The following is an 18,232-nucleotide window of genomic DNA, read 5'->3' as shown; positions in this document are numbered from 1 at the left end:
TGGTTTTATTAGCAGAATTATGCTTTTTTTACTAGAAATGTCATTACCATACAATTGTACACTAATTTCACTAGAATTTGCTTGTCCTGTGCAATTTCTATAAATTATTTATTATTATTATTATTTTGCTGTTCAATATGCAGTAGTTCTTCATCTTGAATCAAATTATATAACATATTTTAAATAAGTTGTATCGCACAATTTGCATGTTTCTTGTTGATCATGAAATGCTTCCTAATCGAGTAAATAAAATTAAAGAAAAAGAATTTAATTTAAATAAACGTTCAAATAAATAATTTATTAATTTTTCATATCTTAACAAACAAACTGGTAATTTTTGAGAATTTAACAAGCAAATTGTTAAACTAATCTTAACAAATGAATTGCTTCATTTATCGAAAATGAACTGTTTATTTTTATACCTAAATTAGAATGCTCACTTGGCATTTCGTCGTTGACTCTCACATTATAGATGGCTTTCCTAACCAATGAATTATAATTAAAGCAAAGAAGTTATGAAATTATATAGGAGAGGAATGACTTAAGATTCGGAACAGGAACTGGAACCTGTAATTAATTGAAAGTGCTTTCCCTGTTATACTGTATCCGCATAATTTAATTTTCTGAGATTAAAATGGTAATCCATGGAAATATCAGTCATCGAGAAATTGAATGTATGTTTCCTATAGTCAGGTTTCGCATGCTATATGGATCACTCGTCTCCTGGCAGTTGCAAACGCCACTCAACTGCTGACGCTTAATTGATCCAATAATAGCGAAGCTGAGGGACGAGTTGGCCGTGAAAAGCCAATTATCGGAAACTGTCTCTTTCACGTGCTTATATCATGGCTCCATCCCTTTGGCGACGAGACAAAATTTCAGGGTGACGATTGTCATCCTAAACGAACCTTTAGAGGACACAAGGAAACTTGCCACAGTTTGGAAACAATCCGAATGCAATTCCTGGTACAGAATTTGCATTCATGATTTCCTTAATAAAGTACTAAATTAAGCATATCGTTAATAACTTTTGTTGGGTTACGCATGGATCAATGCGAATCCAACTAAATAATTAAAAACGGAGATTCGATTTACTAGAGGGCATTAATTTCGTAAATAAAGTATTTACTGGCAGTAGAAAAATAAAACATGCATAACATCATTATGGAATATTCATATTAGTATATCTATATCATTAGAATACGGGTTTATCTTTTAGGAAGGAAAACTAAATTTTTCGGTGGTGATAATCATATAAAATGTATCTACTCAGGCTCATGAAAATTTCACATTGCACTGCTACCAAATGATTTAATATTTAAATTGAATAAGAATTCCTCCAAATACCTATGTTAGAAAAACTAATTTATTTAATAATCACACTTGATTCTTGCACTCAAGTTAAATATGAAACTTCAATATACTAATTCTTACCAAGATGTGAAATACATACGTACAGTGCGCAAAAAAAATAAATTGGTCAGCCTGAATAATTTTTGAACTAATGATCGGATCTTCACTACGGACACGTCTATACGGACTCAATCTTAATGTTTCTAGGAGGTGGCCTCAAATAGGCTAATTAATTTTCGCAGAAAATATTTTAACTTGTGAAATCAGACTCAAAAAACATACTTTTTATAAATAAACATGCCCCTTTTTTATGCTGTATTTGGATTTATGGGCGTCTGATATCGCAAACTTAAAATATCGTTTGTACTAATTATGCATATTTGAGTTAATCTCATCCAATCATTCAAATTGAGCCATTCAGAACTTGAATTATCCGATACTTAGATCAAAGATTATTCAAAGTTATTCCATCAAAAGTTGCGCATCGTACAACATTAGACTCTTATCTACAATACTCTTAAAACATACTTAAATTCGAAATGTTTAATAATTTCAGAAATTCTTGAAAACTTTACGAAATTTATTTACAGAAAACACGTCACACTATTTAATTTTGAGGTAATTTATGAAATAAAAAGTAATAGAAAAAAAAGTAATTTATTAAATAACACAGCAAGAAGCGACATTACTAATCGCTATTAATGGCATAATGCAATATAGTACGTGAACTCATAGCAATCAAACCTTAATTTATAAAACTTGCTTAATAACAATTAATTTTAGTGTTTTTTTTCCAATGCACGCCTGGAGAATGACCTACGTCATACAGGCATTTGAAGGGCTAATTTGTTGACCACCTTCTCAGGGGCACCATATAAGGCGGGCCAACGTTGCTCCCACAGTAAGGACAGATAGTACAGAGAATGAAAGAACATTCACACCTTGCCCGGGATTCGAACCCAGAACCTTTCTGATGCAAGGCCAGTTACCTGACCCCCACACAGGCCAGTCGGCATCAATTTTAGTGCTAAATACATCACCGCAGGATTCACTCACATCTCTGTTTGAGTTTGTTTCATCTCTTTGTGGTTAAATGGAATTAAAACCATATTTATTGTACGTAGAATTAAATATATAAGTACTAATATTGCTACAACAGACGTAAATTTACTACTTAATCTTAACTCAGAAAATGTTTTTGTTGAAACTACCAAAATATGTTAAAATGTATCGTGTTTCAGGTTTTATGGGAACATTGAAAAGCTCAGTAATTTTTACCAAAGCGTTATGATAATGATTTCGGTAAAAGTAACAAAAATATAGTTCTAAAATTCGTGATACAATTTAGTAAATGCGGTAATTTTGTCACGACATCTTAGAGTATGACATAAAAACAATGTATTAGGTTAAATTTACTTCTCAAATTTATATTTTATACTAAATCTGCGATAATAAGATATATAATTTTGAAAACCATAATTTTCGATAAACCGTTTACATATCAACGAAAAAATTACTAAATGGATTTAATTACGTATATTTTGGTTTCATTCACCTGAAATGGCATTATCATAATAAAACATAATTTTAAAAGAATTTTTTCTTCGCTAAATTTTTGAATACACATTCACAATGAATACGTATTATTATTATTTTTAATATTCGTCGTAAATATGCATAATATATTGCCCTAGATTTTTTTTATATGAAAAATATTCTCTTTTGGAGAAGGGTAAAAAGGTTATTATAATAAAACCAACAAATGAATATTCCTATAGTTAACTTTTCTGAGAAATAGTTTGATAAAATTCTAAACAGAAATGCTTGACACTAATATAAATATTCTCGAATAAAATGTTAGAAATTCATATTATTTACTTCTAGAAAAATCTGCATTAATGAGCTGGTTTGCTTATCAAGAATTATTATCATTAGGAATTTTTATATTGCAATGTTTATTTTGAAATAAGAGAAATTGCAATTCTATGAAAATTTTTAAAAACACATTTCCAAAGGGTCTAAAGTATTTCTAAATATTTTAAAGTACTACCTCATTAATTTTTATAAAATAAATTTTTATAACTTTTATATGTATTATTATAGCTTTGTTTAAGAAACTTTTATAAAATTCACTGAGTTATTCTAAAGTTAATATTCAAAGAATTTTGTTAGAAATATCTTATGGTAAACGCAAATTTCAGAATCCTGAACCTTATAAATACAAATATTTCTGTTTTTTTCTCAATTTTCATCATCTCTTAATATAAATTCTTCTTTCAAACTTAAGAAATAAATATAGTTATTCAAGGATCCAAAGGAAAATTTATTTCTTTGTTCTAGACAAATTTCGAAGCTAGAAATAATTCATTTTGTGGTAGTTTAAAATATGTATAAAAATGACAATAAATAAAATAAGAAAATAGTTTCTGAAGTTTTATTTGATCAACTAAAATTTCTGACTAGTGGACGTGACAGGAATAAAAAAGACTTAGATAAAGCAAAAGTTTTATTTCAGATCATTTTCTATCTTTCAATCTCTTATTGATTTTATAAGTGAAGCTATTATCAAGAAGAAGAAAAAAAATCGATTTCATGTCAAACATATATTTTTCATTTAATGTTATAACACATTACGGAACTAAATTTTGATAGTGACAAACGCTTTATAAAATAGTATAGTCTGCATTTATAGAAAAAAAAGAGTTCTGAAAAGAAAAAAAATGATGCCAAATTTAATCCTGCAGGCGGACTGCAATTTTTGTTCAAAAATGTTGCTGTGAGTCAAGAATTTTCCTAACCGGTAATTTAATACACTATAAAAAATTTTATCTCAAAATTGAAACAAATTTTTTTCCAAAGCACTCTTAAAATTCAAAATGCAATGAATTTCAAAATTGTAATTATATTTCATTCATTTATTCGATTTGAACAATTTGTATGGTCTCAAAAGTGATATGAAGGAAGTGTTATGGTGATATAGATGAACTTATGGTACGCTCTTACTGAAGTACGAAAGCGAGTTTGATTTGTTAGTTACCTTGGATTGTTGAGAATCTGGATGTACGCAAAGTAATAATATTATGCTGGATAATTCTCATTTATGATTAATGTATCCCAATTTTAATATTAATAAGGTTGAAATTTAATTATAAATTTCATTTCTATTGATGATTTTAGAGAAATTATAAATATTAATAAAGAAGTTTTTTTAAAAAAAAGCAAATAAAAAATAAATATTAAATATTAGAAGATACTTAACCTCGGATTTGCAAGAATTGAATTTTCTTATGTTAAGAATATAAATTGAGTTAACAAAGAAATCTTTAATTATAACATACGATTAACTCAACAATTTTATGTAGAACTCAATTAGATCTTAATGCTTCTAATTCTAAGGATTTTATATAGATTTTAATTCTTCTAAATTATTTGATTAAAAATGGCATCTATCTAAATGTTTCTAGAAACATTAGAATTCCCTAGAATTATTTTATTTTAATTAAAACCTCACTTTTATTAGTTTCTTATAGTCATATTTTATTGTAAAATAATTTTTTATCTTATAAATCAACAATGCAGATATTTTCCTCTGTTTAAATACTTAAATGCCATATAATATAAAGCAAAGGCTGTATTTTTAAACTGAAGTTGAAATTGCCGTTATAAATGTACATATAAAATTCAAGTATATATATCATTATATCAGGTAATTTCTTCAGATATGTCCAAAAACATATTCGTAGATTATTTATTTGAGAAGACAATAAAGAGGTAAACAAAAGATCAATTTTTAAATTAATTGAAAAACCCTGCAATTAATGATTCTGACTCAATTATTTTACACGAAATTTTGAAAATAAAGTGTTTTTATACTATGAAAGCATCACTGATGTTCATACTCTTCCACAAAAATACTAAAAAGGCACTACTTTCTTAACAAAATCTGAGACGTCAAGAGTCAAATTCTATTCTTAATCGAATAATCCCAAGAAACTGAAGCGGAAAGATATACTTGATGATAGAAAACATCTATTTCAAAATATATGAAGATGTTTATAAATCTCTACCTGCTTCAAGCGCTTAAAACAGGAGAACAGAAACCCATTATTTAGCGTCCGAAGTATGTCGACTTTTATATTCATCTCCATTTTTAGAAAATAAATTTATTATCATCAAGTATAATTTCTATTCTTGTTGAAACGTAATATTTAATCATAGTGATTTTTTTAAATAATTTAAGTGAACTAATTAACAAAAACTTTTTTAATTATTTTGAACGATACGAAGTAAATAAAAATTTTGACACATAGTGTTTGCCTTCACATATTTTATTCCGACTAAAAATAGAGGCATACAACTTGCATCAAAGGATCGAAAAATTGTTGTCTGCATGGTGATTCTATGGGACTCTCTTAATGTTAAAGGTAATCGCGTTTTTAAAAGAGTGCTTTCAAAATAACAATTTTGACGTATTTATCTTCTCAATCTGACAATAAGTGTCAAAATAAAAGGATAAACAAAGAAAGCACGTGGAACTTCAATTGATCAATATTCTCCCTAACAGTGTAGCATCTACCCTGTCTGCCATCTATGAAAGGAAATCATAAGCTAAATTATCACCTAGAACAGAATTATGGCAGCATAACATAGTATGATTTACTAAAATAACGAATCTCTAATCTTTTTTTAATCTCATTCTTTTTCCTCTATATAAACTTCTTTGGCGGCTTTCGTGAAGTACTTTGTTGAAGTTAATCAAAGTTTAGCAATGTGCTCTTAATGTGTTTTTAAAGTTAGCATTTTTTTTTCAATCTCATTTTTATCATCATGCTATGAATAACATAAAAATAGTTTACTTTTGAACAATTTCAGAAAGGAATTATTACAATAATCATTTATTGTACAGTGTATTTAAGAGCTATAGAATGTATAATTGTTTTTGCTACATTATATTAATAGAATTAAATATATAGAAATTTAAGGTAAAATCATTATTTACTACATCTTCAGAAATTACATAATATAAGCTTAAGTTAAAAGCCTGCAAAGTGTTAAATTTGCTCTTCACAAATAAAAAATTGTTTTTTTTTTCTTTCTTTACTAAACTTTACTTTCTTTACTTTCTTTCTTTCTTTACTTTTCTTTTTACTAAATGAGTGACTAATTTTCCTTTCGAACTCTTGAGCGAACCTGTTTTTTGATTACATCTTCATTAAATTTTAAAAAATTATTGAATTTTTAATTTGATCTTATTGATTTGCTTTCGTGTCTGTATCGATGGAATTCATAATCAAAACTTTGATTTCCATTGACTAGTCGAGTACAATTTTTTTCGGAAATTGCAATTTCCATTCGTTTCGAGACTATTAAGAACTGAATTTATCACAAAATTATAGAGAAACTGAATTTATCATCAATTAATCACTAGAACAAAAGCATAAGCATTTGTAATGATGCTCTTCCAAGTTTGCTATACCAGAAGTAGTAACCATTTTTAATATATATATATATATATATATATATATATATATATATATATATATATATATATATATATATATATATATATATATACATCTGGTTTGCGGATATAATCGTTAGGGCTGAAGAAAAGATTATATCTTTTTTTTCCGGTTTTTTAAATAAAATTTTATCCTCTTTTTTTTTTTTTTTTTTTGATTTTTTTTTTTTTTTTTTAAACTGCTGCTTTTTATTTTTTTACTTATTATTTCCCCTCCTTTTTTTTTCTTCATATGTCTATAATTTTTCTTTGTCTTATTCTTCATTTTGAACTTATATATATATATATATATATATATATATATATATATATATATATATATATATATATATATATATATATATATATATATATATATATATATATATATATATATATATATATATATATAAAAATAAAATGGTTATAAATAAACGCAAAAAGGATAAATGGAAAAAAAAGAAAAATGAAGAAAAGTAATAAGTTTTATTTACTGCCCTTAAGTTGCAAGTAAATAGAAAAATAATATTTGGAACATAAAATAAGTTCAAAATAAACATTAGAAAAATTACAGAATTATGAAAAGAGAAGAGGAAGATCCTTAAAATAAAATTTAAAAAAACCGTAAGCTCCCAAATATTGTAAATTTAAATTTCCCCATTTTATTAGTTAATTTATCAAACTGATAAAAATTTATAATAGCGTGATTCTTATTAATGAATATGGCCATTTTAAGCAATGGATACGGTCGGTAGTTCTTATGAATGTTCTTGACCAGACTTTAAGAATAAATAGTTCAGATTCATATTTTTTTCTAGGTAAATATATAAGTATTATCTATCTACTACAGACATAGGGAAAATAAATCATTTGAATATTTTAACTTAGTGGCATAATGAAAAGGAAAGAGATCCAAAAATTCAAACCTTCTTCGCTTGGGAGCTTGAGGCGAAAAAAGAAAGTCTAAAAGCAAAATTTGAAAATTTTCTTCTTCTCAAGCTGATTAAGAAGAAGAAAATAATTTAGTTTTGTCAGACTTAAGCCGGAAAAAAGTAGGGCACATCATTAAAAAAATTTATTATCACCAAAATCGTCGGAAATTCATGCATCCAAAGTTTTTCATCTTACGACTGACGAACATATTTTTTTAATTACAGTTTACTTCAAGAACATAGTTTATAGAATATTTTTTTTTTATATTTTGCAATTGCAAGTTATTATAAATGCTCTATATATTATTAGAAATGTCATTTTTATGTAAACAGCAGATAAAAACTGCTAAAAATTACATTCTTCCGAATTCATGCGGAGAAAATGAATGAAATAAGCTAAACCATTGAAAAGTAAAGGAACATACCAAAAACTATTAAGATTTTTAACGTGGTTAAGTAAAATAAAAACAATTTGTAACAAATTTTTTTACTTCTAACATTAAACTGAATTTAAGTTTTATCATAATAATTATTTAGTTATAAATTCAATTATGATTTTGATTATGGTATTATTTGAATAAATGCTTTTAATATTTGCATCAGATTAGAAAGTTTCTGTATCAGCAGCGTTTGAAAAAAAATGTAGTACAGTATGTAATCACAGTTTTGTAGAAAAACAAATGAGGCGTTAAGGGAAAAGAACAATTATTTTAGAAAAAGATGCATCAAATAAAGATATAAAAATAGTAATCTGTTTTGGATAAAAATTACCAATTTCATTATTGTCTAGTTACAACGGGTTTTTGAACCAATACTTTTGTAGATTGTTGAATGATTGGGGAGAGCAATACGATACATACAGGTGAATATCAGTTAAAAAAATACTTTACGTATTGATACAGATTAGTTTATTCAGCAATATTATTATTATTTTGGGATCGAAGTTTTAGGCGCATCGAAAAAACAAGGAAAAATTAATTCTTTTTATATAACACACACATATAGGGTGTCCCAAAACGACCGCATAAATTCTACACAGCTAGATTCCTCGTTGGGAGTACATAAAAACTGCCCAAAGAAGCGCTCCTGTACGACAGCAGTATTTGCATATCTTTCAAGAAGATAATGTTTAAAGCGTTCACCGCTCATATTCTGCTTCAAATTGTGCATAGTATACTGCTGTTGATATGTTCAATAAAGTGTTTTCTCTTGCACCGGCAGTGACGTCATACTTTGTTTTTCGTATTATTCTCGTAAACTATGGATCGTACAGGAACGCTTCTTTGGGCAGTTTTTATGTTCTCCCAACGAGAAATCTAGCTGTGCAGAGTTTATGCGGTCGTTTTGGGACACCCTGTATGTATGTATATATATATATATATATATATATATATATATATATATATATATATATATATATATATATATATATATAAATAATTTTTTTTATTTATTTATTTGCATATGACATAAAAATACGAAGGAAGAAATTAAAAAAAGGAAAAACATATTTTAGAGGACGTGAAGGAAAACTTGTGAAAAACTCATACGATTATATCCACGAATTAGAGTGCATTCTAATATTGTATCAATATAGTCTAATGAAAATATATTAATGCAATAGTGTGATACACGGGATGAGAAAGAGAGAGCCGGTTGAGATTTTACTGCAATTTTGTCTCGAAATTGTTATCACAGAATGTTTTTGAGAAATATATTAAGAAAATTCATGTATCGCAAATGGGACAATACGATGAAATGACTCATCTGCTCCAGTAATAAAAATTCAATTTAGTTGTTTGCAAATAATAATGAGCACAAACCGAAAAATTTGTGCGAAAATAGATATACAACTCTGCATTGAAAAAAATAAAATGAATTGAAGATCTCAGTCTTACACTTCCTTAAATCCCAGTGAAAATATTTCCATAGTGGCTGACAGTAGTATCAACATTCCAGTGTCTTTTTTTATTTAAATTTGATTTTTAACTTTCAGTATGCTATATTTTGTTTTAGTTTTTTAGAAGCATCTTTTTTCTTTTGCTTATACTCTGAACAAAGAAAGAAAAAGAAAACAGGAATAAATAATAACAAAGCTGAGATTCTATAGCAGAATAAATAGCTATTTCCCTTTTGATGCCGGGAAAACTAGTCTGTTTGCGAGTGCCCTCTGTTGAGCTTGAAAAGAAGCATTGCGCCTGCGCGTTGTTTTTTCCTGTGAGCTAAAGGTGCAGCATCAAATCTTGCAGTCCATAGGAGCCGCGGGACTATCTGCTTCTGAGTTTTCCGCTCCTTCAATTTTTCGCTCAGTAAAAGCGATAAAAATAAAGAGAAAAGAAAATAAACTGAATAATTATTCAGTGCTGAACGGAAAGGGTAATATAGATGGAAGTTTCCTTAAGTTATATTGATTGGGATTTAGAGGCTTTGGACATTCAATAGTGTACACAGCCTTATTTGAAAAGGATATTGTACGGATAGGATTCATAGATCACGTGGTCCAGTGATGCCCTTCATGTTCTAAATGGTAAAATATATTTTGTTTAATTGTCTTCATAGGAGAGAAATTTGTAATTGCATATTAAACTACATTTCGAAGAAACTGTTAAGACAAATATTACATGAAATATGTTAAATTTTATTAATAGTTAAAAACAATTTAAGAAGCTAAAAATGTGTAAATGGAAAAAAAATTATTTGTAAAATAATCATTTACTGTTTTGTAATGCTCATACTAAAATTTAAAAAAGAAATTAAAATGTCAAAAAAATTATGATCAGTGAAAACGATAAAAAAATCAAAATCGTATCTCTTAATAAAAATGACTTAAGGTAAGATTTTTTTTAAATTTTAAGTAAGCACGTTGTTTTTATTTGGATGTCTTTTTTCTAAAGAGAATCTGGCTTTACAGTATTTAACTAAGTTTTTATTTGTTAACATTTGTATTTGATACTTGAATACAATAATCTTATTATTCAATCACTATATCTATATAATAAAAATTATATATTTGATTCCATGTGGAAATATTTTAGAATTCCTGATCTTAAAGAAAAAATATTTTTTTCAGAAATCAGCACTCAACAATTAAGTGTTTAAAATTTTTATAAACATGAATACTTATCAGGAATTACGGGTAAAATTAAGTATTTTTTTTTAATAAAAGCGAATGGCATGAAATAAATAATAAGTTCAGAAATAAAATACTATAACAGTATTCCCACCACAGTGTTCCCATTGTTTATACAGTCTTCTATAGACGTGTACATAATTTTCTAGAGTATGATGAATAATATGGCTAAAATAGAATTCATTTAAAGAAAAACATGAAACAATTTTATGTAAACAGAATCAATTATAAAGGCTAAAAAAATTTTAATATAAATAAAATCAATAAATTTAGTATCTTTCTATCGAACTTTATATATTAACGGCCGAAAAAGCCATATTGCTAACATATAAATTGTAAAATTTCTTATGTACAGTATTTTTTAACTCTACTTTCAAAAATAGTTTAGTGTATTTGCAAGGACTTAATCATTTATTCCAACCCTAAATGTACATGATTTAGAAATTATGTGAAAGTTGGTTATAATTTTCAAACCCCTAAAAGTACTTAAATAAAGAAAGTTCAAAAATTTATTAATGCATTTAATATAAGATTTCAGTTCATATCTCAAAAAGCAGTATTAAATATTCAATATGACAAATTACAATGTTACTAACATATTATTGCACCATATTACTAACAAATAAACTATGAAATTCATTATGCACATTATGTTTTTATTGATTCTACTTTAGAAAATAGCTCTTTAAGTGTTATTACCGGATATTAATTATTCGTTCCGTACCTTAAGTGTGCATGACTCTAAACTTATGGATATAGGTTGCAATTTTTAAGCCCCTGAAAATACTTTAATGAAGAAAATTCAAAAGTGTGTTAATACATTTAACGTAAGATTTTAGTTCATACCTCAAGAAGCTGCATTAAATATTCTTTTATTATTACATAATGTAACTTATTTCGTAGGCGAAATAAGAAAGCAAATGGAAGAAAACAAATGTGTAAATGATCTGATAATTTCAAATCATTGCAAAAAGCTAAATATTTATGTATTGTTTAAATATACATTCTTCTATCAAATAATTCATTAAGTAAAAAATTCTAAAAGTTAGATAATTTTCTTATTAAATTAATAAGCATTTTAAATCTTACTTCATTTTTAAGTTTTTTCATTAATCTTAAAAAAATGTATTTACCATCCTTAAAAATTTTTCATGGTGTATTTGCAAATATATAATAGGAATTTTCCGTTTTATCAAAAAATTTAGCATGAATCTATTTATTTGCTTGTTAATTAATTGTTTCTTTTTAATGTTCAGCGATACTAGCATTCTAACTTCAGTATAGACAAAACTGATACAGTGTAAAAACTCCCATGATTAATTTTACGCTTAGCATTCTGCAAGTTTTTATGTGAAAAATACATTAATGAGCTAAATGTTCGCTTAAGCTAGAAAATATTTTACTATATTGGGTAACTATTATAATCTGACTAAAGCAGATACTTTTAAAATATAAGTTAAGATTCTTATTGATTCTTTGTTAATTCTGTTCAGGGAGAAAATTAAGCAAAGTACATTCTTAAATAATTAATCTTGGAAATGTTCCCAACACTGTGAAAAAAGATTTGACAAAATCGAGCATTTAAAAAAAAAATAGCTCCGAAACAAACATAGTCAATTCTGTAAACACTATATGTTCATTATGGAGTATAGTGACGTGCTCAAATATGCTGTTTCAATGTATTCAATTTTCAATATTGCATTTAATTCATTCTTTCAAATTTGGGCTTGTCACTATAACCAATAATGAGTACATATGCTTTTCAAATTCCAACATATTTATTTCGTGGCTATGATAATAATAATAATTTACTATTATTGTTATCATATACACCGAAGAGCTATTACATTATGACCACCCTCCATCTATAACAATGGGCTCCCCCAGGTTTTCATGATTTCTCGCCCAGGAACAATGCTTTCATGGGGCACATTAGGACCCATAATCCTCATAGAACAATCCCTGACGTCTGTAAGCTACTTGAACATAGTTGCAGACCAGGTTCACCCATTCATGGCAACAGTTTTTCCAGCGGGGGATGGTGTTTACCAACAGGATAATGCACCATGTCATAAGGGTCAAATCATCATGGATTGGTTCGAGGAACATTCCAGTGGCTTTCAAGTCATGTCTTAGCCCCCAAATTCACCTGACCTTAATCCGATAGAGCATTTGTGGTCCTTCTTGGAAAACCAAATTCGTGCTGTCGCGCTACCCCTTAGCAATGTGAGGAATTATCAGGACCAGTTGGTGAGTGCTTGGTACCAGATACCTCAGACTACTCATCAGCAACTTGTGTAATCAATGCCACGGCGGGTGCTAGTAGTTTTGAGGGCAAAAGGTGGTCCTACATGTTATTAGGTGGGTTGTCATAATGTAATGGCTCTTCGGTGTACGTATAATTTGATAAATTTCAGCTCAATTAAGAAAAAAAAGCACTTTTTTCAGTAAACACAGTTTGCAATAGAATAGATATTTTCTTTTTCTGCACCAGAGACCCATGCACGCAGAAAAACCAAAATCGCTTTAGTCCACAAATTGTACTAAACATGAAAATAATTTCCTCCCCACCCACTTTTAAATCATACAAAAAATACAAATGTGTTAATAAAAATGCATTTTTTGCTGTATGAACAAGTGCGAAAAAGCAAAAAATGAAAAACGAATAGTAAGAAAGTAATGAAACAAATATTAAGTACCTTTTCCTAATTAGAACTTATTTTAGATGAAATAAGTATATAACGCTATGCTGTGATACCTTGCGATATGCGATAATAATAAGAAATAAATAATATGAGATTCCTATATGACAGTCTGAAAGAAGTATAAATATGAAAAAACAAAAAGAAGTCGCATCTTGAGTTTTAAATGTTAACTTGCTGTCTTAAAACCAGTTGTGTTTAATAGTAAGTACGTTAACTTGCGGTTACCAGTGAATCTAACTGGCTCACAAAAATTTTGCAAATAAATATTTTGTGATTATATCGTTATTTAACACAATTAGCATGGCATATTTACTTGAGACGTAAATTACGCAATAGTTTACGTAAGTGAGAGACATAGCAAAAACAATTAAACCTGTCGAATACATAGGCATGATTAATTCTGCAATATGGAATAAAGTGCTTGGTTTACTATAGCTAACGATAAAATACATGCACTTTTATTAAAAACATTGCATGCATAAAATTTTACTTTTACTAAGTAAAAATTTTTGTGGCAGCGTGTATTATCAAGTCCGTTTTTTTTTATTAAAATAGATAGTGAATTGCATATTTTTTTCTTATTGACTTCTCATAAGGATATCATTATACTTTGTATCTTTTCTAGTAAGAGAATATGCTTGCAATTTTAAAAAAAATTGATTTTTTTAAGATGCTAACTAAATTGTTTGATTTTGCTATTTAGTTTCGTGTTTACATTTTTGACTCAAAAAAAGGTTCAAAAGTTCGTATTTTGCTATGCTAGTACCAGTACCTTTCAGAAAAAAATGAATTACTTCAAAATAATGCCAGAAAATACAAAAATATACCAAAACTATATATTAAAATCATATAATATGATTTTCATTCAGTTTTACTTTAGTCTTTGACATATCCTTTTAACTCTGTTATCCTTTCAAACATAACATTTAACTTTTTTTTTTACATTCAGAGTGAAAGTATTTCAAATGCAAAATTACCTGATGTTTAGTTATCTAATAAACAAGGAACAAACAAACAAGACAATATGACCTAAAAATATAGATAAATTTTTTTTAGTATGAATGACAACCAAAAATGAAAGATTTTTTTAATTGTTGAATGCAATGAATAAACAATGAATAATGAATAATGTTGCAATGAATAAACTTAAATATAATGAGTAAATCGAAGTTTATACGCCACAAAAATATATACTTGCTTAAATCAACTGAGTATTTGTTATCTAAATTTATAATGATTCATATGAAAATATTAATAACTTTGATGTGTAAAATGTCTGTAATATGTTTAAGGATATTTAAGTATTTAAATCATTAGACGTACACAATAGTGTATCTGCTTTGACTGAAATGAAATTTTATAAAAATTTCCAATGCAGAATCTAGAGAAGAGAAAGAAGTATCTAGTTTCCATAATTGTTATTATAATTAAAGTTAGTGATATACTAGTTAAACACGTTAATTCTAATGGAATTAAGTATGTTTATATATTAACTGCAATCATTTCCGAGAACTTAAATGAAACTATCTAATCATTTGAGATTATATATTTGTGAAAGATATTTTGATTAAATGAAATATATAATTTCATTCGAATATTTCAGTCTAAAAATGTTACTTTGATAAAAAAAAAAGGATAAAGCGATTTATTTGAAAAACATTTTTTTCATTATTATTTTTGTATTTATAGAATATTTCTATTTCATTTACTTAGAACTTATTCGCTTTCAGAAAAATGATTAAATTACAAACCAAGAGTTCGATTATGTCATACTAGGTAATCTTTAATTAATCTCTTTTGCTTTAGGTTATATTAACGTGTATTTTAAATGGTTCCAAATGCTCAGTCATTTATAACGGATTTGTTTTAAATAATCAAAAACTTTCCTATGAATACGCAAAACTTGCGTGAGTAAAATTGTCAGCTTATTTTAAATTTATACTACTGTTTTAACTATTCAAGTTGATGCCATCAGCTGAATAATAATAGTCGATTTTGCTGATTTAGGAGCTGAAATCTTGAAACTGTAAGCATTGTTTCAATATTTGTATTATTTTTATTACTATTTAGTTGAATATTTAATTATATTTAGATTACTTTAATTTGATATGGATTTAAGAAAATGTAATATTTTTCAAAAATAAAGTATAAGTGAGATACTTTATTAAAAACAATTTTTTGAAATATTTTAGAATTATTGCTGAACCACCAATACACATCATTAGATTCTGAGAATACCCAGTAAAAAAAACCAATTATGATTTTTATTGGTTTACTTTTGTTTGCTTAATATGTTTAATGCAGAATTTTGCCAATTTAATCATGTGCTTCATAAAAAAATTAACATAAAATAAGTTTATAATATTTTTTGCAGAGACTTTTGAGATCAACTACTTGGATTATTATTGTCAAATGAATTTGGCGATATAAGTTATTTATTTTTTGCGATAACTAAGAATAAAGAAACAAATAAAATATTTTATACACATCCTCTCACAAAAAGCTGGTATATCATAGTTTCTGTATTATTTACGGTATTCGGCAAACAAGTTCAATGCGCCGCAATTGATTATACTAAAAATTGCGATTGCAATTGAAAGGCATTTGTTTTTGACTTATTTTTTATTATTTTTGCAAAAAAAATTTAACGATGCAGGTTGAATAAGGCTAACACTTTATCAGAATTGAATTGAAAATCCATTAAATTAAATTTCAATTTTTAATGTTTAATATTATTGGTAAATGGCCGTCATAGTAAGTACAATGAATGATTTCTTAAGTCAGTTTTATAGATAAACATATAATATCAGAAGAGGAAGTAAATGTATTGAAAGAACGCATTAAAACGTAATGGAATCCACTATTTCTGAAGATGAGGGATGAGGTAATTGTTTCAATAGAAAAGATTACTTAACCATTTAAAAATGCCACTAAGGTTTTTATTATAATATAGAACCTGATATCCAGAATGCTTTTTTTTCTTGAACTAAACAATGATCTAAAAATAAAATAGAAATATTGTGTAGTATTGAAATTATCATTTACCCTTTATATTTTTAACCTTTATATCAGTGAAGTTATTAGTTTTATCAACTTTTTTTTAAATGAAAGTTAGCAATAAAAATACACAAGAATCAATGCTTCACCTATGCAATCAGAAATATCAGATACATATGCAGGTAAAAGAATAAAACTAGCACTTAATATAAAATCATTTTTTGTAATCAATCAATCATATTAAAATCTATCTTTCAATCTATAAGACCTATTGAATTAATTCATATTGATTTTTGATTAAATTAAGTTAGGTTAAAAAACAAACAATATCTAGTACTTCATTTATCTCAATATTTAAATCAGGGGTCTAGATAGGTATAAGTACGACATCTATACTTCTTATAAATGGAAACTTTTATAATTTTTAAAATAATATATTTAATGATTTTATTCTATTTAAATTTGATTCAGCGTACAAAAATACATAAAAAATCAACCCATGCCTTTTGGGATAAGAAATGTAATAGTACAAATAGGCATTATCTAAAAATGTACTTATTCCTACTTCACACTTATAAAAAGCCCTCATCAACTCTGAACTATTTATCAAATAGACTTGATTTCGATGTTGCTAAATTCGCCGTAAAAATGAAATAGGAAACAGTACCAAGATATGTAGATAGGGAAAAAAGCAACTTTCCATAGGCATGATGCAAACCGGCCTCGCAAATGCTGTTATGGGTTCTGTATATAAAGGAAAAAAGCAAAATTTAGTGTCATAGAATTAAGGGATCTTCTCGAAACTGGTTTGCGTACACCCCCCCCCCCCTAAACCATTGCCATAGTTTGGAAGGAAAATTAATGTCTTCTTTTTTTATTAGTTATATTTGATCTGTTGCTACAATTTTGCACTATTTATTAAAAGTACTGTTTTATTTATTACGATACTTCCTGGAGAATTCGAATATGTTACCAGTCTTGCTTATATCTGATAGCAAAATTTGAGAGTTCCTTCCACCGTCACTTGTCTTTTGGGTCAATCCGAACTTGCCAGTTTTTTACGTTCACTGACGTATTCGGAAAACTGAATATATCTATTTTTGGTGCCCACTCCCCTAAGTAAAATCGGGAAGGTTGTTGAAGCTCATGTTGGGAGAAAGGTGAATTTCGAGTTTTCCCAAAGTACCGAAACTACCTCTCTTTAAACAAATTCCAACTATAACTATTCTGTAACTATTTCCATATAGAGCCATATTTTAACATATAAATATTTTAACCATTTATTTTATCCGTTTATTTTAACCATTTTCGAATCATAAGTAGAATTAAACAAATGTACATGAAATTGAAAATTTTTGTTTTACTGATAATATTCATCATATGCTCACAGCTCAAGGGCTGCAATAGTGGGACAACTAAAAAAACGCGTGTTTTTGGACTAAGAGTAGGTGTAAATTAGAAAATACACATTCTTTCAGCAGCAATACTTGCACACATAATAATTCAACTTAAAGGTAACGAAAGCATTTCTTTTGCGTTTTGCTTAACAATGAAAACTTTAAACCGACTTATCTCAAAACTTGATTTTTTGAGTTGTGCCGCTATTGCAGCCCAT

General features: G+C 27.1%; 1 protein-coding gene across 4 annotated transcripts in view; it reads left to right on the top strand.

The window, feature by feature from the left end:
- The first annotated feature begins 10,004 nt into the window (after nucleotides 1-10,004).
- Nucleotides 10,005-18,232, top strand: part of LOC107456467 (kin of IRRE-like protein 1) — a 224,475-nt gene continuing 216,247 nt past the window's right edge. For all 4 annotated transcript variants that reach the window (XM_087166016.1, XM_087166018.1, XM_087166017.1 and 1 more), the window contains exon 1: nucleotides 10,005-10,312. The gene's annotated coding sequence lies outside the window, so the exon portion shown is untranslated. The remainder of the gene's footprint in view (nucleotides 10,313-18,232) is intronic.

This window comes from Parasteatoda tepidariorum, chromosome 6 (genome assembly GCF_982258835.1).
Source record: "Parasteatoda tepidariorum strain Cologne lab strain chromosome 6, Ptep-v5.0, whole genome shotgun sequence".
NCBI classification, from domain to species: Eukaryota; Metazoa; Arthropoda; class Arachnida; order Araneae; family Theridiidae; genus Parasteatoda; species Parasteatoda tepidariorum.
Note: the sequence above shows the minus strand (reverse complement) of the source record. Positions and strands in the feature narration are given on the sequence as shown.